At 34.4% G+C, this 20993-nt stretch overlaps 1 protein-coding gene across 2 annotated transcripts in view; it reads right to left on the reverse strand.

Annotated features, from left to right (window-relative positions):
* LOC149080604 (uncharacterized) overlaps positions 1 to 20993 on the reverse strand; it is a 258750-nt gene that overhangs the window by 229084 nt on the left and 8673 nt on the right. The window lies entirely within an intron of this gene.

Genomic DNA, 20993 nt, shown 5'->3' on the forward strand with positions numbered 1-20993 from the left:
ATGACTATTCCAATCATTCATGCCCCAGTGGACATGGATTCTACACCATAGCAACCGAGACTTTAAGTTAAATTAGGTTTAGGTGTTGATTTGCAGTACCTGAATCCCTTTTCTCGGAAACGATTGCGTACGGTACGGTTGCAGACACGAACGTTATATTTCACCCACTCTGCATTCAGCTGTTTCGGGGTGGTACGGTGATTTTTCTTGGCAATTGCGATCAGTTTTCTATCATCTCTCTTTGCGGTACTACGAAGGCGACCAGATTGAGGCAAAATTTTCTACATTGCCAGTCCTCCGATATTTCATCCAAAGGCAGCACACCGTACTTTGAGCACAGCTGAAGACTTGCAACTTCCCCACTTTGAAAAACACCATCTTTCAACGTGGAAACTACCCGTTTTTTAAAATCATTAGAAAGATATCTTCCGGAAGCCGTCTTACACTTCAGAAAAAAATGTGATGATACAAACTCATTGGGTTCACTTTTTATACATTGTCTGGTTACTTTACGCTTTCGTAATCAGTTTAATTTGCGTAATTCTAGACAACACATTTGTTTGAAATAGTGATCGATCACTTTTTCCTCAAAACTGAGGTAATCGAACATTCTCGGGTGTTACAAGATTATAAATTGTTTTTCATGGTCAAATTGTAATAAATTTATGATTATTTCCATTTATTCCGAATTCAGAATGATTGATTTTAACAAAAATTTTCATTCGAAAAAAAAAATTTTGTTTTTTGCGTAGCATTGCTAATGTTTTCGTGGATGAACGAACACTTTCTGCCAGGGGTTGTATAATTTATTGAATTTCATAACTTTTAATACATTTATCTTAGCAAATTAACATTATTAATTTCTAACCTGTTAACATAAGTTATGTTGTAATATTATTTAGTTTATAGAAATTGTGGAGTATAGGCCTATACTGTACATATTACAATTATACAATGGTCGCAAAGGAAAAAGTTTGAAACAGTTAAAATAAAAAGCTATGAATTTTTTTTTTTGTTATATTGTAGAATCTTAAGGTGATGTACGGCAGTGTTCCTCAACATTTTTCCCCCCTTCCCCCCCCTTTTGTACTATATTTTTTTCGCTTGCCTTCCCCCCATCTTATCAAGGACCCCTTCGGCGACCCTTATCCAGAATCAAAGCCGAATTCATGGTTTTGCCACCTTGCTCCGATTCTGGTCTAATTTTCTTGATTGCCCATTCCCCTGAACTGCGCTATCCTAGACTATAACACCCTTTAGCTTCCACTTCATTCCTGTAAATACACCGTCCAGAGCTAGACTCTTCTCACTTATTGGATTGCTTTTTAAAGTAAATTTATAAATAAAAATTATGTAAACAATGTCGATCTTCAGACCCTTACGCTTCGGTGAGCTTCCCTGTTGTGGAGGTTCTATGCAGGCATTTCTCACATTGTGTGGGGGGGTGCGACGATAATTCACGTTGTGTGGTCCCGTACAAGCTGGAAGTAACAGCTTACAAATTTCCATGCTTACTCTTGAAAATGATAGAATCAGGTCTCACGTAGGCTCTCTATGGACATAAAGTTCCCTGACCATGCCCGGATGAGCCTCGTGCTTTAAGAAGCCCTAGTTCTGTGGAAAGTTCCATTAAATTCTAAATGTAGCCACGCTTTTTCCTCCACATTTCATTTAAAAGCATAATTTCTTTACATCCGAATTTACTTTTCACAATTCTCTGAGGCCGGCCTGCTTAACCACCTATCATGGATCCCCTTTCACTTGATTTCTTGCCTTGCCCCCTCTTAAAGTATTCCAGGACCGCAAGAGGGCCATATGGCCCTCGGTTGAGAACCAGTGATATATACGATATACACGAGTACTGTAGATCTTTTGAATAGGAATTCTTCTATACGTTTAAAAAAATTTCGAGTTATGAAACACTTCTGAAATCTATCCAGTTATATTTTTTACTGCCTACATGTTTCCGAAATGTTATTTTATAAAAACCTTTATCTTTGAAAATTAATGATTTTGTGTGACACTAATTCGTGCTTGGGATGAAGCCAAGATTCATTTTATACGTTTGAAACAATATTTTGCTCGAATTCTCTTCACTGTTGGCATTCGCTTTTCACTTCGACAACGTTTTATAGACCAGGCACATTTCAGAATAAAGAACAAACAACGAAAAGACAAATGGAAAGCAATAAACCGCGAATTCTAAGCTTTTCGACACACTGAGTTTCGTCTTGAGGCGATATATACAGCGTGTCCAGAATGTCCTCACCCAGGCTTTTTTCATCTCAACAACCGTTAGTCGTAGAAGAAAACTGCCGATTGCGAAAATGTTTTAATTTACATACAGGCTTTTAGCAATAAAATGTGGACGATGTGCAGTTGAACTAGCAGAATCTCAAAAAGAGTTTTTATTGTTTCTATATAGAAAATTAAAGGAAAAATATTATAATCGATTTCCCCTCTTTCACAGCCACCCTTTTCCTATGTATGCAATACTATTCTTTTTACTTGTCAAGCAATATCAAGAGAGCATCGGTTGTGCATACTGGCCACTAAATTGTTGAGAAGAGCTTGAGGGATTTTATCTCATTCTTCCTTCAACGTGGTTTTGGGTGTCTGTATGGTTCGAGGAGGGTTGTATCTTTAAACAACACGTCTGCCGAGTGTTGGAGGCCATGGGAAGATCACCTCACAGCCTAGTGAAAAAAAAGCAAAATTTCACTCCTGGCCAGTTTGCTGCAGACCTTGATAACAGTACTGGCACTTGTAATTTGCGAGAACCATTCCTCGGCAATTAAATAATGTTGGCTTATGTGCAAGAAAGTATGTAAAATGCATTCCGCTACGAACACATCATCGTTGAAAAAGATTACGTTGGTGTAATGAGTATATTCGTTGAGAACAGCAACAGTGGTCCAGGGTCATGCTCTCTGACGAATCACGATTCAGCATCTACTGTGATTTTGAACACCAGCTATTGTGGAGGGAGCAGGGAACTCGTTAGCATCAGCAGAATGTGTAGGAAATTGATCGCTACGGCCAAGGAAAATGGTGTGTTCGGGTATCTTGCACAATGGAACAACTTCACTCATATCTTTGATGGAGGTATCATAAAATTACAGCGGTATTGGATCGATATTGTCCTTGGTCATGTCAGTCTTTTCCACGATGCAGTTGGTCCAAACTTTCTGTTCATGGATGACAATGCCTGTCTGCATAGGACAAATGAAGTGTCCGGACGCACTAGCAAATGAAGATATTGAGCGCATGCCATGGCCTCCATTTTTGCCGGACCTAAATTCCATTGAGCACACCTGGTATGCACTTGGCAGACGTATTGCTCAAAGACCCAACCCTCCTCGAACCATACAGGAACTCAATACCACTTAGAAGGACGACTGGGACAACATCCGTCAAGCATTCCTCAACAATTTGGTGAATAGTATGCAGATGTCATTTGGCATCAGTGGACGAGGAGGTCACACCTCATACTAAAGAAGTCATGTCTGTCCTTATTTCCAGCAGAACGAAAACTGTTTACAAATGCTGTAAGGAGCAACTTTTTTTTCTTTTGTATATATTTTTTGCCATGCAGCCGTATCTGTTTCATTATAAGGTACTGCTTTGCTCATAAGGTACGGTTGCATTATAAAGGTACTTCAGGATGTCTATTAAACGTGAGCAGGTTTCATTTCTTCAAAGGATGTCTGTCATTAGGTATGATAAAAAATAATACTGTTCCTTAGCATTTGTCAACCAGTATAGTTAAATTTCTATTTGACCAGAAAATGAAATATCGATTTCAAACATGTCTTTCATGGAAATACATTAAGTGATTAGAAATGATTTTGAACTGTTTTGAAACATTTTTCTATCACTATATTACTATTTCTTCAAACAAAATATGTAGCAAAACTATAAAAAAAATTTCACTTATTAATGAATTGCAAACGAGTAATGTAATAAATACTGAGTGGGAAAGCCAACCTCTAATTATTTTAATTTTGAAACTTTGGATTGTCATTGCCTACTTTTTAGCTGTCATTGAGGGATCAACAACAGCTAAAAAATAGATAACCTCCAAGCACCAAAAAATAAAAAAATTTCAAATTTTGGAAGTGAATAACTCGCTCTTTTTTTGTTGTACAGTGATGAAACATGTTTTGCACGCCATATTACAGCAAGGACAAACTTTTTCAAAATATGACTATAGGGCCCTGGAGAAATTGTAAAAAGATACATTTTGTAATAAAGTTTATTAGTTTATATAAAAGTATCTCATATTGTGAATGAATATTTACTTAATTTTAAAACATTTTTGCGATTGGAATTTTCGGTCTACGACCAACGATTGGGAAAAAAGAGTTGGGTAAGGACTTTCTGGACATGCTGTATCGCATGTACGACTACTGTTACGTTGACCGTAAATTCAATTTGGGCTGGTTACCAAATCTCAATTATCGGTTGCTCCTCTCAAAAAAAGAAGAAAAACGTCCCTACAGTTCATACGTTATGGTCAAAATGAAGCCAAGAACCTGCATCTAGGTCGAGAAGGACGTTGCAATAAGGAACTTTCTGATTGGTTTCCTGTGAAATCGAGTTATTTGATTGGTCTATTCGAATTTTTGCTTGGAAGCAAGACTTTTTTTCTCTGGCTATTTGTCTTTACTAATGCTTCTTCTTCATTGTGTTAGTACCAGGCAGAAAATTCCAATTTTCTGTACACGCCAACATTTCATCTGTCTCCAACATAAAAAAAAATTTATCATGGCATCAAAGAGGAGAAAAAATATTTTCCTTGCAAGAATATATCAGATATTGGTAAAAAGAAATTCCACGATAATAATAATATCCAAAAAGGTAAAGATTCGGCTTCATAACTAATGAGCATGAAGTTTATTTCTTTGTTAAAAATAAAATTCAAAATGCAGATGCAGACAACTTTGAATAAAAAGATTTAGACAACGACCTGGTGTGAAGATAAATTCAGGAAAAATAATTCAACTACCTCCGGGGGAAATTGAGAACCACCATCCCCTCGCAATTCGGGCTAGTGCGCTAGACCACTACACTACAGAAGCAACCAGCGCCTTTCCTTAAACACATATACGCTGTTCATGGATAGTCGGATCTACTCAGCTTATTGCTCATATACACATATTGACATTTGTCAATATATTTACGATTTATTTGGATTTTTTGCTCGAAATTCAAAACATCAATCTCAGTTATGTAACTCTAAATTTTATATAGATCAATATTTTGCTATTCAGATTTAAAATATCACTGGAATGGGTTTTTTTTACAAAATGTGAGAGAATAGTAATGTGTTTCAAAATTTAAATCGTCCAAAATTATATAAAGTTAAAAATTTTATAAACAAATGTGGCACGTCATTTTGGTGTTTGGCAAAAATTTTATTCGACAACTAAAATATTTTTCTGGATATTACAGTTTACAGGAAGTAATGGATAAAGTTAGTTAATGCTGTTGAAAATTTGAAAACAATGAAATTTGAACAATGAATGTTGAAAATTTGGAAAAGATTTAGACTTGACTGTGTTCACGATAGCACATCACCCTCTGTTCGGAACACTGGAGATATGCGTGTGTAAAAAATATTTTATTAAATACAGCAAGAGTTTTTTCCCGTGTTGTTACAATTATTCTGCAATTTGACTCATAGGCATTGGACCAAACGTTTTATCTATTGCATAGATGGGTTGTAAAGGTTTGAATTTTGACTGCCATGATCATCTTGATGAAACTAGCTTCATCCGATCGATCGTGAAACTAATGTGAGACAAACAACCAAAGCACTTGATTCGTGAACTCCAGTTCTTGCCCACGGGTATACTAAGAGGGAAATGAGTTTAATCAACTAGGTAGAAAAATTCTTTTCAGCCGAATGACAGACCTTGTTTGTAACAACTTTCGAAAATTTGTTTAACGAACTAACCTACGACAAATCAAATCAAAACCATAGTTTAATGTTGATTCCGAAAAAAATATTCAGGAAAATCTGTTTTTTTTATTAGCAAAACTTATGTTTTGTTTAATTCCATATCATATTTTGAGAATTCTTAAAATTCGAGAGTGGTTTTTTTACAAAATGAAGAAAATGTCACTTCATGTCCATAAAATGATTTAGGACCTCCTTGAATGATTTCGTTCACATGGCGTGCTTCTCTAAAAAGTCCATGAATGACTTTCTGGTTGAATTCTGAAAAAATAGTGAGTAAAATATCACGGAAAGTATTACGTACGTGGAAATGAAATTTTTTTGGGATAGAACCGTGTAGGTAAAAGAGCAAGTTTTGTCATACCACCAAAGTGGTTATTCTGCTTTAGTGAGTGAAGCAAACAGCGACATAAGTTACATGGATATGAGCACGCTCAGAACATGTCACATATCAGACTATTAGTGGCAATTCACGTCCAGCCTGTGGTTTGATACGACATAATCACGAAAAAAAATTTGGACATGATAGAAAATTACATAAATATAATAAAATATTCACATGATACTTCTAAGATATATATAAAAAGCTTGAGCAAGCAGTGACTGTTTCCTTGAACACTGGTTTTTTGTCCTTATATTAGTTGATTAAATGAACATGATTTTTGAAGTTAATCGAGCAAAGGTTTGTATCATACAATATAATTGATATTTTTATCAGTCCAGGTTTTTTAAATGACGAGAACGTTGCATTTCTTTTAATAATACACCGGTTTCGGTAAATTACGGAAAAATTGCCAAATTAGAGATAACCCAAAAAGTTATGAGCTCAATTTTATAAAAACTAGTTTTGATTTATCACACACGATTTAAAATATCATAAAAACAAGTTTCCAGACAAGCTATTATGTATTTGAAAGCGTTTTTTCTGATGTTTTTCTAAATTTATTGAAACAAGAACGGCCCTATAAATATTCCTCCATTGTCGTAAACGAGCTGACTTCCTAAAGCTTTCCCAAATCATCAATTCCAAATCTCGGAAACGCTTTGATTGATCTCAGAGTTCATGGTTCATTCACGCATACTAATTTGATAGGAGGACAATCTTCTAGCTATCAATATATTTGAAAGTAAAAACCTTGACTTAGAACAAATGACTCAGATGATATATTGCATATTTATTTCGATATATTGAAAAAGTGAAACAGGTTGGTATACTTTCATTTTGACCCCATTAGGAGTATTTGCAGAACTCACAACGGTAAGTTCGTGTTAAATATGATGAAATTCTCAGAACAAAAACAGATTTTGACTTACGTGTCATTTTCAGTAAGATATATAGTGATTTTAAAACATTTACTTTACAGGAATACATGTTTGTTGTTTGATTATTGTTGAATTGCTCTCAAGCGTGTACTTTATTTGCTATGATTGAAGTATTTCAATATAATATTATATTACAAAAATACTTATTACAAAATGATTGAAATAAAAGAAAGTTAAGGGGACTTTTAAGACTCAAATAGTTTTCAAATCGAGTTCACAATTTAACAATTTTTTTTTATTTATTATTTTTTTACTTTTACAAGCAGTAAGAGGTGCCTCCAGTCTGAACTTAAGGGAAATAATATGCGGTATCTTATATATATAGGCTCGGAAACATAAAAAGTAATCTATATCAGAAACTTAACACGAAATAAGACAAAAGTAAATCTAAATATATCATGTAAGGGAATTTTTTTACTGCTTTAAAAAATATATATGTACACTTTTTTCTTACTTAGCTTAAAAAAAAAGACTTATTTAAAAGTTCTATCGCTATACCATAAAACTATGCTATGTATAACGTTCCTTACAAGCATGTAATAAAAAAAATTCTTGAAATCTGATTTAAATTCTGTCATAACTCACGTTCGATATTTTTTTTACATGCATATTATACTAGGTATATGAACTTACGTGAAAATGGAGGATTCTCTTTCAAAATTTTCAATTTCATTCAAAGAAAAGATTGGAAAACTTTTGAACAAGAAAGATAATTCGTAATTCTTGAGCGCTACTGTTCATTAAGACTTCATGTGAAAGGGAATATCAACTTTGATCGATGCGTTGCTTAGAAACATGAAAGAGAATCAGATGAAAAGCTTTACCAGAAAACGATTTCTCTCCTGATCACTTAAATCGTTTTCTCTCCTTGCCACAAAAATGTGTTTGACATGTGTGGAAGAAAAGAGCTATTCGGAATTCATAGGATAATAAATGGTTTGAATGAATTGTTGTGTTTTATTATTAGCCTTTTTTTAGCCGAACTCAATCGGAATAAAATTTGAGCCCATGATGTTAGTAATGAATTTTGAAGAAATATGTTCAAATGACCATGTATTTCAATATGAATTTATTAAGTCACTACCTATTAAGTCACTATATATATATATATATCTCTTCAGAAAACAAATAGATATTACCCCTTGAACCATCCTTGGTTTATTGAGGTACCATAGTGCGGTGTTCGCATTACATACCCTCCCTATCCAGCCTACACCATCTACAGGTGCAAATGCGCTATTTCAGCCATGACTTTTATGTAGATATTGAGTTTTGCTTCCATTTTTCAAAGCTCACACCCAAGGGGCTTATGAAAATTTAATTTGGACTATGATAACCATGACAACGTGGGATCATGCCTTCTCAGTATCAATTTCTACAAGAACATTTTAGATCATCAAATTTTTAAACTATTTTTGTTCATTTACTAGATGCTGTATATACAGCATTATATTTATATCCCAATTTTTTAACTGCATCTCTTACCCATATTAGACTCAGAACTCCGTGATCATTCACTTTTGTCCTATTTTTCCCAAGAAAACCGAAAAGAAAAGAATCAAAGGTGTCATATCAAAGGAATCCTATCAGGGTCAATTCGCAATTTGCGATAACATATTTATACATATTCCTAATTTTTAATATTATATACAATATCTAGCTATTTATTAATATTTTATATGTTTACATTTATTTACATTATTACATACACATATTAATTATATTTTTAATACGATCATATTTCTATTTTAAGAGTATATTTCTAATACGATCATATTTCTATTTTAAGAGTATATTTCTAATACGATCATATTTCTATTTTAAGAGTATATTTCTAATACGATCATATTTCTATTTTAAGAGTATATTTCTAATACGATCATATTTCTATTTTAAGAGTATATTTCTAATACGATCATATTTCTATTTTAAGAGTATATTTCTAATACGATCATATTTCTATTTTAAGAGTATATTTCTAATACGATCATATTTCTATTTTAAGAGTATATTTCTAATACGATCATATTTCTATTTTAAGAGTATATTTCTAATACGATCATATTTCTATTTTAAGAGTATATTTCTAATACGATCATATTTCTATTTTAAGAGTATATTTCTAATACGATCATATTTCTATTTTAAGAGTATATTTCTAATACGATCATATTTCTATTTTAAGAGTATATTTCTAATACGATCATATTTCTATTTTAAGAGTATATTTCTAATACGATCATATTTCTATTTTAAGAGTATATTTCTAATACGATCATATTTCTATTTTAAGAGTATATTTCTAATACGATCATATTTCTATTTTAAGAGTATATTTCTATGCACAAATCTAATAGCCTTCCACGACTTCTGGAGCCTATATTATATTTTGTGCAATTACTACATTTTATCCTCCTTAAGAGAGAAAATTACTATTTACAATATGTGGGATTTTCGTGTTAAAGGCCCGGGAAATTGGGCCTAGACATCGTGAATAAATTCTTAGGCCTTCTTTGATATCACCTATTTAGAAAGAAAAACTTCCAGTTTTATATGCATTATTTTTGCCAGCTGTACTTGCTGGCCTTGTCAGAAGAGACACAAGAGTATTTCGACTTCATATTACTGAATAACTTTAAAAGGTTTGTTTACCCGGTATCTGGTGATAGACAGCCAATTGCAGTGCCCGAGTGGCATGGTGGTAAGATGCTCGTCTACCATCGTGAAGGTTGTTGTCAGGGTCCCGGGTTCGAACCCAAGGGAGATATAGATAAGATATTTTCCCTAACGAACTCGAGGACACCACCGATAGACAGCGCCTTCGCTTCCAGCCCATCTCACTAATGGCAGTAAATTGCAATATAGCGATATAACCAGAGTTAGTGTTTGGTGAAGTAGACAGCCAATTACATCACCACCGTTTCTCACGGGTAATCGTACACCTGGCAACGGTATGGTAGATATAGCATAAACCGCGCTAGGATTGTGTCATACTTATTACCCTAACAGCATACGGGAAAAAATGTAAAATTGTAAATATTTTGGTAATGAGTTTTTTTTAAACTCCGCGCGCGTAACCAATGTTAAAAGTAGTTAATCAGAGAAATGGATAAAAGTCAATTCTAAATCAAATCAAAGGCGGTGCAGATATCAACGATTGAAACTGGACAATAATTTATCGATGTTTAGCCATTTGCAGAGAACAAACCATTGTTTATAATTTAAGTCAGCAATATAACTACTCTTGGTTTGGCTCACCAGAATATTAACTGCCGGTTTCGATTTAAGGTTCTTAGTGATATGGCTGGCATCACCATTGCTTCTGTTTTAGTTTCATTATTAATCTTTTTTTAACAATATAAAACAATAAGGTTTAAGTAATAGAATTACCAGAGAGAATTAGCACAATGTAGAAAGCAAAAACTCCCTCTAAATAGATCTTCCCACCCCTTGCTCAGAAATTAGCGGCTTTCGACGCTTTCGTATCCAGGAGGCCATAAAGTTCCACCCCAGAGTTATTAAAGCATAAATTACAATACATCAAAGCAGTTGCTATCGGCCGTGGATACCATCATTCTTTGACAAAATTTTCAACAAACAGCTCCACCCGAGTCCTGCTAAAGCTATGAAGAATCCCACTACCACACGCAATTTGGTCATTTGCCGTTCTTCCCCAAAACAAGCTTTCAAGTTTGCTAAAATTCTCCGCAGATTCCAATTTTCAGTGGTTTTCACACCTGTTGACAAAATTCGTTTCCCTAACTTAAAGACCCCGTTGAAGGCCTCAATAATTGAGGTATTTATTGTATCTCCTGCCGATGCGGTCTGTCATATATCGGTGAAACCAAACGTTCTTTGAAATTTTGCCCTGCTGAACATAAACGCGACGTCAAAAATCAAAAGCTCAAACGTTCTTCTATAGTACACCATTACTTTACCAATAATCATCATTTTGACTTAACTCTGGCAGATCATTTAGAAATGCTCTTCACCCCTTGAGCTAGATTTCTTTGAAGCGCTCCGTATTCACATTAACTCCTCTATTTTTGTTAATGATTTTTCCAGCACCCGATTTTTCTCCAAGATATAGTCTCAGTACTTAAACTTACATCTTCCAACCACTCCATGATTGATACACTCCGTCTCACAATCGTAATCTTTTCATCATCATCTTCCCCTCTGCCATCATCACATCACGCGTCGACCTCGATCCAAGCACGTGCATTCATTTAAGCGAGTCACCTACGCTATAACAGGTCAATTTATTTAATATTTTTTTTCCACTAACTAAGGGGATATAGTAGCTCCGAAGCAGCTGTCTGGCTCTCAATTTGGTATATTTTTAGCTAGCATCGTTGGATTTTTTTGCTTTCTACAATAAAGTTTAAGTTTCGATAAGAACGGCAAAGCCAAAAACGGGAGAAACAAAAGGCACTATGTTTGACCAAAATCAGCTGGGTTCGTAGCAATGTTGCCAGTCGAATCTCCGATAATAAATATGAACCAAATTTATTTTCTTTCTTCGAAATACACGTATGTCTTACCTTGTGTTGCTGCTACAATTTGCTCTACCTAAGTTAATCTTCTCAAGCAATGAAAGTAAAACGTGATACTCATTGGTCCTAGCACATCAACAGAAAAACAAACCACTTTGTGTTCTTTTAGTTTTACGAACGACAACCACATTTTTTTACACATTTTTTCATTTTTATTATGCTCTTAATCATAGTTTGCAAAAGAACATTGCTTTTGCAATCGCAAAAAAAATCTACCATAAAAAACAAATTTTAGGGTCTCGTTTCTAAAAAATTCAAAACACGATAAACTTTTGAATTTTTCCTAGAGAGAGAGAGAGAGAGTTTTGGTTTTCTTTTTTTCTTCTTTTTTTGTAGTGAGAAGATGAAGAAACATCAGTGATATTTGTTCCATTGTTAACTGGTATTCTAGCAAATATTGAAGAAAAAGTAAATGGGTGGTCTATGATCTATATATGTCTAGTTATGCACGGTATGAAGTAAATCAGACGAATCATGACTCAAATGGGAAGTGTTTTTGACTTTTTGTGCATGTATTTGCTACATGCAGAGAGTTCATCAACTTCATTCTTTCTGCTCGAGATTTTATTTTGCGCAATAGTTTGCTCTTTTTTCATCTTGTTCTTTAGCTTCGTTATGTTTACTTTTCAATTCAGCTCATGAAATATTCAGATATCTGCTCCGAGTCGTCGAATTTTTTCACAAAATGATTTTAGTTTTTTTCCTTTTTGTGCTCATCATTCGGGGATGAAAAAACATTTTTTATTTTACTTTCAATTTACTAGAGCAATATTATAAGATCCAAGCGTCGGTCTTATCACTGGTAGAATTTAATTATTACACGGAAAGAACTGAGAAGCAAGCGTGGGATGTGACTCGATGTAATTAAAGTTTTTTAATAATGTGTAAATAAGTTGTGATTGATGTTTAGAGCAATTCTTTTCATGTTTCCGTCAACTATTGTGGATTGACTTTTTTTTGTTAATTTTCGTCAAAAGTGATAATTAATTTCTGAGTTTTTTTGGAAAAGTAATTTTCCTAGTAAGCCAAAACGACATGAATGGTAAAGCCACTGACGAGTGTAAGCAAAAGAAAAAGTATAAAAGAAAGAATTATATATATACAATATATATACACATACAACTATACATATATATAAAATTGTATTTACTTTTCTTAAGGTGTTAAAGAATAAAAAAACAATCTACCGAGAGTAAATTGTGCCATACCGTACGTGATTCACAGATATTTGACCAAATGAAAAATTATTAAGAGAAATAATAATACATTCTATTTCTCAAATTATGGGGACATTCAAGTATTACGTGAGCAAATTTTTAGCAATTTTTGACCACCTCCCCCTCCCCCCTTGTCAGTAAAATTTCGTCATCACTGCCCCCTACCTCCTAATGCATATTGGTGGGATCAGAAACGTACGCGGGAGGGAGGGCATAGGGAGCTCGTGTGCCTTCCCCCCCAGACCAAAAAAAATATTTTTTAATTCAAAAAATATTTTCAAAAAATTTAAATTTCGAAAAAAAACCACCTTTATATGTTATTATAACCGATTTTTTTGTTCATTTCAATGCTATTTGAAGGGTAAGAACTCACAATTTCTCTTTAAGAAATTCATTGTGACCCACCCTTTAAGTCATATATGGTAAACCCGTGACCATATATGAATGACCCGTGAATGTTATCTGATGTGGCTTGCCCTCCTCAAACCTATTTTCGTAAAAATGAACTAAGCGGCACATTTACAAATCGCTTAAATGACCCGTGGCACAATTCCAGAGCATTTAAGTGGCCCGTGGCACATTTTCAGATCACTGAAGTAGGTCTCAAAGATCACTTTCACTTTTCACATTCAAAGATCACCTAAGTAACCCGCGACACAATTACAGAACACTTAAACGATCCGAGGCACATTTAGAGATCCCTTGAGTGACTTATGGCACACACAGTTTTAGAGCACTTAAGCGGCCTCCAGTGCGGTTCTACATCACTCAAGTTACCTGTGGAACATTCCCAGATTACTTAAGTGATCCTTGGCATAATTACGGATCACTTGAGTGATGCGTGGCACACAATTCCAGAGCAGTTAAGCGGCCCAGAAATATTTCCAGAGCATTTGAAGGATCCGTGAAATATTTAGAGATCATTAAAATGGCTCTATACGGGACTTATCAATAGGGAGAATGTTGGTTCAGGTGCCCAATAACTATCGAAATGTTTTTTTTCCATTTTTGGCGCACTGAATAAGATGTCATTAAGAATATTTCGTATCTCATAAAGGGTGGTTGATGACGTAAGCATCATCCAACCCCCCCTCCCCCCTTGTCATCAAAAGTCAGCAAATCGGAGACCCTCCCCCATCGTTGCTGACGTAATACTTTAATGGCCCCTATGAGCTTTTAAGATACACAGAGTGATTTCATATTCAAAGGGCAAACTTTAAGAGGTGATGTATGACACATAAACAAGCATTTTTGGTCATAGAATGTGTCAAATTGCAATAGCAAAGGTGGTAGAGGGTGTTTTTAGAGATTGTCCAATAGCACTTCACCAAAATCAAATATCATATTTTTCTGACGGATTTGCTGCAATAAGGCCGGGTTTACACTATAAAAGTAATTTTATAAAACTTGAAAAACGCAGCCAATAATGTCACCGGCTGCATTTTCTAGAATGTAATCAATAACCTTATTGGTTGGATTTTTCAAGTTTTATAAAAGGCCTTTTATGCCTTTTATCAAACTTCTATAGTGTAATCCCGGCCTTAGAGCAATCAACCATTCGAGGGTGCAGGGTATTACAATATGGTAGGCCTTCTCATGGTGCAACCCGGGTAACGCAAATTCTACCACAAGTCATTATACCGCTTTATCATTGTTTGCCGCAGCATAATCTTGATTGTCCTTGCACCAATAAAAAACAAACTCCAATCTATTCTGAAAGTGCATATGCATCCTCGAATGGTTAATAGCAATATCGCAGTAAATCCATCAGAAAAGTATTTTATTTGTTGACGTGCTGTTGAGCACTCTCTAAAAACAATGTCCAGTGCCTTTGCTACTGAGATTCCACATCACCTTCTTTGATCAACTGAAGAGCCGATAAACACTATTTAAAGATGAAAATTCAATTTTTTATGCAATTTTATGACATATATTCCTGGTGTTTAAAAAGATTATCCGATAGTGCAGACATTTGCATTACCTATTCCCTTCCATAAAAAAACCTCAATTATGTATTTAGTTCTCCAGCCATTAGTCTATTAGATTCCTAGCTATGTCGTTTACAGGATTGATAATTTTGATTAGAATTAGGAAAACATTAAAGTCATCAACAACTGCAAAGCAGTAATTTGTCGTCACCTGCAGATAATACTCAACGCAGTCCTACCCCCTAACGGAATAATGGTTTATATTACCTCGTGGTGGTGGAACCGAGACAATTGATGGTTCATTCTGTAGATAATACCTCTACTAACAATGCAACCGTTCTCATTCCCAAGTTTTGTGATGAACTTATTCAATGCATGCAATCGCTCTGCATAATGAGTCGAATGAATAAGTTAACAATAGATATGTTGAAATGTTGAATATATTTTGCTTTCAAAGATAAATAAAATCTACCACAACCGTGTTTTCAAAAGTTCACCTTAGGAATCCGATTATTTTAATTGAGTAATTTTCTCGTAATCTTTCGCGTGAAATATATATTTCACTTCAGTAATAAAGTGACAGTGGTTATCTTTGCGAGCTTTTGCACACAGTCTTGATTTTTAAGACGGCACCGAACTTGCCATGATTGCAACATATACATTTTATGACTGTCTTTTTTTTACGTTTAGCAATATATATATATTAATATTCTTTCTGATCATTGCATTTCGTTTCTCCCCTTTAACGTCTAAGACATGTTTGCCGTACCTTTCTGGTTCTTGATAAAATTCAAAAAAACCATTTGCAGTTCTTGATTCATGTGTTCTTAGTTATTTATTTAGATATTTCTTGATCATGTAATTTGAAAGTTCTTAAATATATCGAGGGTTAATGGATCTATAATTTGTATTTACATTCAGAATGTCCATTAACTACATTTGGGCAAAAATCGAAAATAGTCTTACTATGTTGGAAAAAAAATTCCATTAAGTATACAAGAAAGAGCGAGAAAGTTTTTAATGACTGCCGGTCGTTTATGTGTGTGCAAACACGCATAAATATTCTAACAAAACTCGCCCGCGAAAGAAGACGAGAGAATATTTCGAGCAAAATAAGGCAGTTATTTGGCAGAATTTTTCGAGTCGGATTCCCAACCTTCTATAGTTCTAAAAATACACAAACCTTTCCAGAAAACTTTTTATTTACCTTACGGATTCAGCGCTTCGGGTTCGGAAAGCAAAAAAAACGAAACTTCGTAGTTTCCTTCGAGTAACTATGTTTTTTACAGGATCCAACTTAAAGGAATAAGTATTTTGTATACTCTACATGTCTGTATGTTGAAGCGTATGATAATATCATTTAACATGCATGGACTTTATTAACAAGTATAGCACAGTAAGGTATCTGACCGAAAAAAAAAGTTACCATAGCGAAAAAACTGAAAGGAAATTATATTTTATAATTTATAAGCAATTTATAACACTGGATATATGATGATGATGATGATATAAATATGATGGAAAACTGCGTTATAATACAGGGTGAGCAAAATGTCTGTAGAAACTTTAAAAATGAATAAAAATCAGAAAAAACCGAAATAAAAAACGGTTTGCAGGGTTAGCATCGCCCTAGTTTAGGTCACGGGAATTTTTTTTTTAAGACAGAAAAAATAACTCGAAAAACAGCCGATAGGTGGTACTGGTTCGAGCGACTTCGGTGGAAGTATGCAAATGAGACGGTTATAAGAACTTGCGCTCCTAATCCACAACTAGTTCACCGTTGTAAACCGTGTATGTGGACTTGCTGCACTCTGCCGTTACTGGATTTGTGACTCGTCTGCAATGTGTTATCCTCTGTGGTGGTAGTTATGTGGAATACATTCTGCTGTAATAAACGATTTGGAGGCATTCTGTTCGTTATTTGCGTACCTTCTTTTACGTCAGCGCCACCTATTGGCTGTTTTTTAGTTGTTGCTTTTTTTCCTGTCTTGAAAATTCACGTGACCTAGCGATGCTAACCCTGCAAACCGTTTTTTATTTTGGTTGTTTTTCCGGTTTTTCTGAATTTTTAAAGTTTTTACGGACTTTTTGCCCACCCTGTAGTTAAAACTACGTTATGACTATTATAACCCAGGATAACTAAACATCTAAAAGCACTTTCGATTCTCCTTGTAATGATACCTTATTTCAGTCACATGCTTTTAAGAAGAATTAATATTTTCGGGAGCGTTAAGAGTGCCATACATACATCATTCTAATCGGGAAAAAAAACTTTCTATATTATCATAATATGGATTGCACTTTAACCAATTGAGTTAGATATCCTCATCTCCCAAAAAATGCTCCGTTCACAGTGAGTGAGTCATTCATGAGCTATCAGTTACATCATTTAAAAAAAAATATTCAAAACTTGTAAAATATCTCACCCGTTGACCTACAATTTTCTGAAAACCAAGACTTCCGTTTCTCCTCGGACAAATTGTTCTATGGTGATTGCCCTTTGGTCAGAGTTAGTAGGTGGTATAAAAAAAATCTCTTCACAGCTCTCTGTTAAAATCCACATGAGACAGCACTGAAAGCCTTTTCCGAAATAGGCCAGACGATCTCTTGGGAACAATAGACCTTCCGACACTACTGATTCCTTTGGGGGGGGAATGACTAATATCTCCTTCAAACTTTCACAAGAACAAAATCAACATTCTGATCGAGTTTATTAATAGCAAGTGACGCCATGGGAATGCATCACCTTTTGATTCTTAATAAAAGAGCCCACTTCTTTATACATAACTACGGATGTCTTTCTTTCTTACAAGTGTGAACTGAAAAAACAGCTTTAAATGCGGAAAAACCGTTTTACCCGCATTTAACGTTGTTTCTTCCCAAATTCTTCCATTTTTCGAATTTGAATATCTCAGTGAATATTGCACTTGGAGAAGTGAACTCTTTTAGCTGGCATCAAGACAGACAGGGCAACAACTTTCTAATTGGGTTTTGGGAACGCGAGGCTATGTGGTATAAGTGGCTTTTTTATTTTAATAACTATACAATCCCTTGCAGCATAGATGACATATCTGTATACCACACGTTATTAGAAATTTTTTTCTATACTTCTAGGAAGTATAGAAAATATAGATAGGAAGTATAGAAAGTATAGAAAAAGTATACTTCTAGGATCCAACGGTTCACAAATAAAATGCCATACCCCCTGTTTGCTATGCACCCTGTGTATGCCGGTAATATTGATATAGTGATAAAATAGCGGATAAATTTTGTTGCAATTATCACATGTAGCAGTGACTATGCATAACTTTCAAATTTTCAATTGATTCAATGATCTACGTGTCATAATTACTTTTCTTACTTTTTATTGCATTACTATGGGGACTTCTGATTTTATTTTAAAAAATTAGTCTAAAAATTGAGAGAAAATTGAATTGCTCACACAAAATAATGGAGAGGAATCTCTAATCGGCCAAAATATAAATATATAAGTATAAATATAAAAATCATTATCCACCTGCTGCTGTGCCGCCACCACACACGCACTTCGAAGTACGTAAAAAAATCCAACATTACGGAAGCGATGTTAATTTTTATATGTTGGTGTATTATTTGATAAAAAGGTATTGCTGCTAAACTTCGTGGACACGAAGCAGCAATGCGATACATGAACACTACCACACGAATTTTGCCCCGAAACTCAATTTAATGCAAAATTAATGAGAAATATAATATAAAAATTATTGTTAGTCTTGCGTTATCTTTACTTACAGTCCGTGTCAAACGTTTAGACACTAGATTTTTAACTGTGCCATAGCTACCGTTTCAAAATTGGATTTCATTTTTTTTCCTTGCTTGTGATAAGAATGCAAAAAACCTACTTTAAACTTCGGTCATTGTCGAGGAAAATAAGTTTTGCATTTTTTAAACTCAAAATTTTGAAAAATAGCTGTCTCAAATGTTTAGAAAAACTCCCGACTATATGCAAATTTCAAAGATTGCGTCTATATGGCGTATCAGAAGAGGGATAGTATAAAAGTGGGAAAAAGTGCTATCGGATTGGTTTTCATTTGAAAAAAATTGCCGAAGTCGTCGCAAAATTTGTACTGTGAAATCCTTCGAGTACTTCATTTTAAAGCAAAGCAATTCTGTAAAAGCCATTGCTACTGCTTTGAGCAGGTTGAAAAGAAGTGTCTGATGTGTATTGACCAAACGTGTATCTCAAAAGCCAAAACCTGGTTGTGGTAGGAAGAACTTGTGAAACGCAGTACAAGTTTACGCGAAAACAAAACCGTTAGAAGATTGACTTCAAAGCAAAAAATGACCTTGCATGAAATTATGAATGATCCTGGAGTAAAAATTTCAACAGATACAGTTCATAGACAGAGCAGAGAAGCTTTTATTTGATTCATAAAAGAGTGGTTAGGAAATCGCTGTCACAAGGAAGCACCAAAGAGAGGTGGAGAAGAGAGACTGAAATAAACACGAAATCATGTTTTATGGAGATAAATAGTTTGGTATCATATTTAGTGATGCAAAAAAGAAAATGGAACTCCAATGTTCCAGACGGATGTTTTCAGCAGACAGTAAGGTGGAGCTTCGATAATGGTATGGGCAGCATTCTCTTCTAATGGTCAGGCTTCATTAACTTTTAAAATATGTCGTCAAAACTCTGATGCTTAAAAGTGATCCTCGAGAACAATTCGCTAGTGATTGGAGAAAATTTAGGACAAAACTTGACATTTCAACATTATAAAGTATCTATTCAAAAAGATCTGCTATCATAAAAAGAACTCTTCAATCGCGGATATGTATCGGTTTTAGACTGGTCATCAATAAGTCCAGACTTGACTTCTATTAGGAATGTATGGGGCATACTTACGATAAATGTGTTTGCAAATGAATTGCAGCATTTTCGACTGTTGATGTTTAAAGAGCTCTATCGAGGAAGCATGGTATATAGTTGTTGAAAGCCTACAGAATTTAATTAGATCCATGAAGGATAGCTGCCGCCTGGCAATCCAGTGGTTAGGGAGCTAGCCTTTGACTGCAGGTTTGGGTTTGAATCCCGGTTCGGGCATGGATGTCTACTAACACAAATTCCCTGGACGAATCCTGCTGATCCCTATGGAATACGTGAGGATCATGTTATTAAAAAATAGAAAAATATATTATAGTGTGTTTGAGGTTGTTAGAAAAAAAATTAAAAGTTTATTAGTTAGTAAACGCTTGTAATTTTTTGGAAACCTGAATTTTCTCTGAACTTTTGAGACAACAATTTTTTTGTATTTTCAATACTATAAATATCCTAAATGCTCATTCGTACGAAGTTTTTTTCCCATAAATGTAGAATTCCTTCAAGTATCATCCATTAAAAGCTGCTAATTTTACTCACCGCATTTTTCTTGTTAATTTAAGAAAAGTAGATTATCTTAACTTTTGATACTGGCTGTACATACAGGGTGATCAGCGAATAAGCCCTTATTTCAAAATTAAATATCTCTACAACAAAGATCAATAGAATTATGCGGTAAACGGTACGTTTATTAGCAAAACTGTAAGAATGTTGTACAGAAATTTCGAAAATTTAGTTTTTTTTTTAATTTTTTAAAATTTAAAAAAAAAACAAAACTGGAGATTTTGCGGTATGCGCCATGTGTGCTGACAAATTGTTCCAAAATTGTAACGTAACGTTCAGTAGTAATCGTTTCTCGCACGAAGAAGGGGCCGATAATGCCTCTGGCGCATACCGCAGCCCATGCAGTAACTTTAGGCGGATGCAGTGGTTTCTCTTCACACAAATGAGGATTTTCGGAACCCCAAAATCTCGTTTTGTTTTTTTTTTTAATTTTAAAAAATTAAAAAAAAAACTAAATTTTCGAAATTTCTGTACAACATTCTTACAGTTTTGCTAATAAACGTACCGTTTACCGCATAATTCTATTGATCTTTGTTGTAGAGATATTTAATTTTGAAATAAGGGCTTATTCGCTGATCACACTGTATA

The sequence above is a fragment of the Pholcus phalangioides genome, unplaced genomic scaffold (assembly GCF_987345545.1).
Source record: "Pholcus phalangioides strain wild (caught in Gottingen) unplaced genomic scaffold, Ppha-v1.0 ptg000011l_1, whole genome shotgun sequence".
Taxonomy (NCBI): Eukaryota; Metazoa; Arthropoda; class Arachnida; order Araneae; family Pholcidae; genus Pholcus; species Pholcus phalangioides.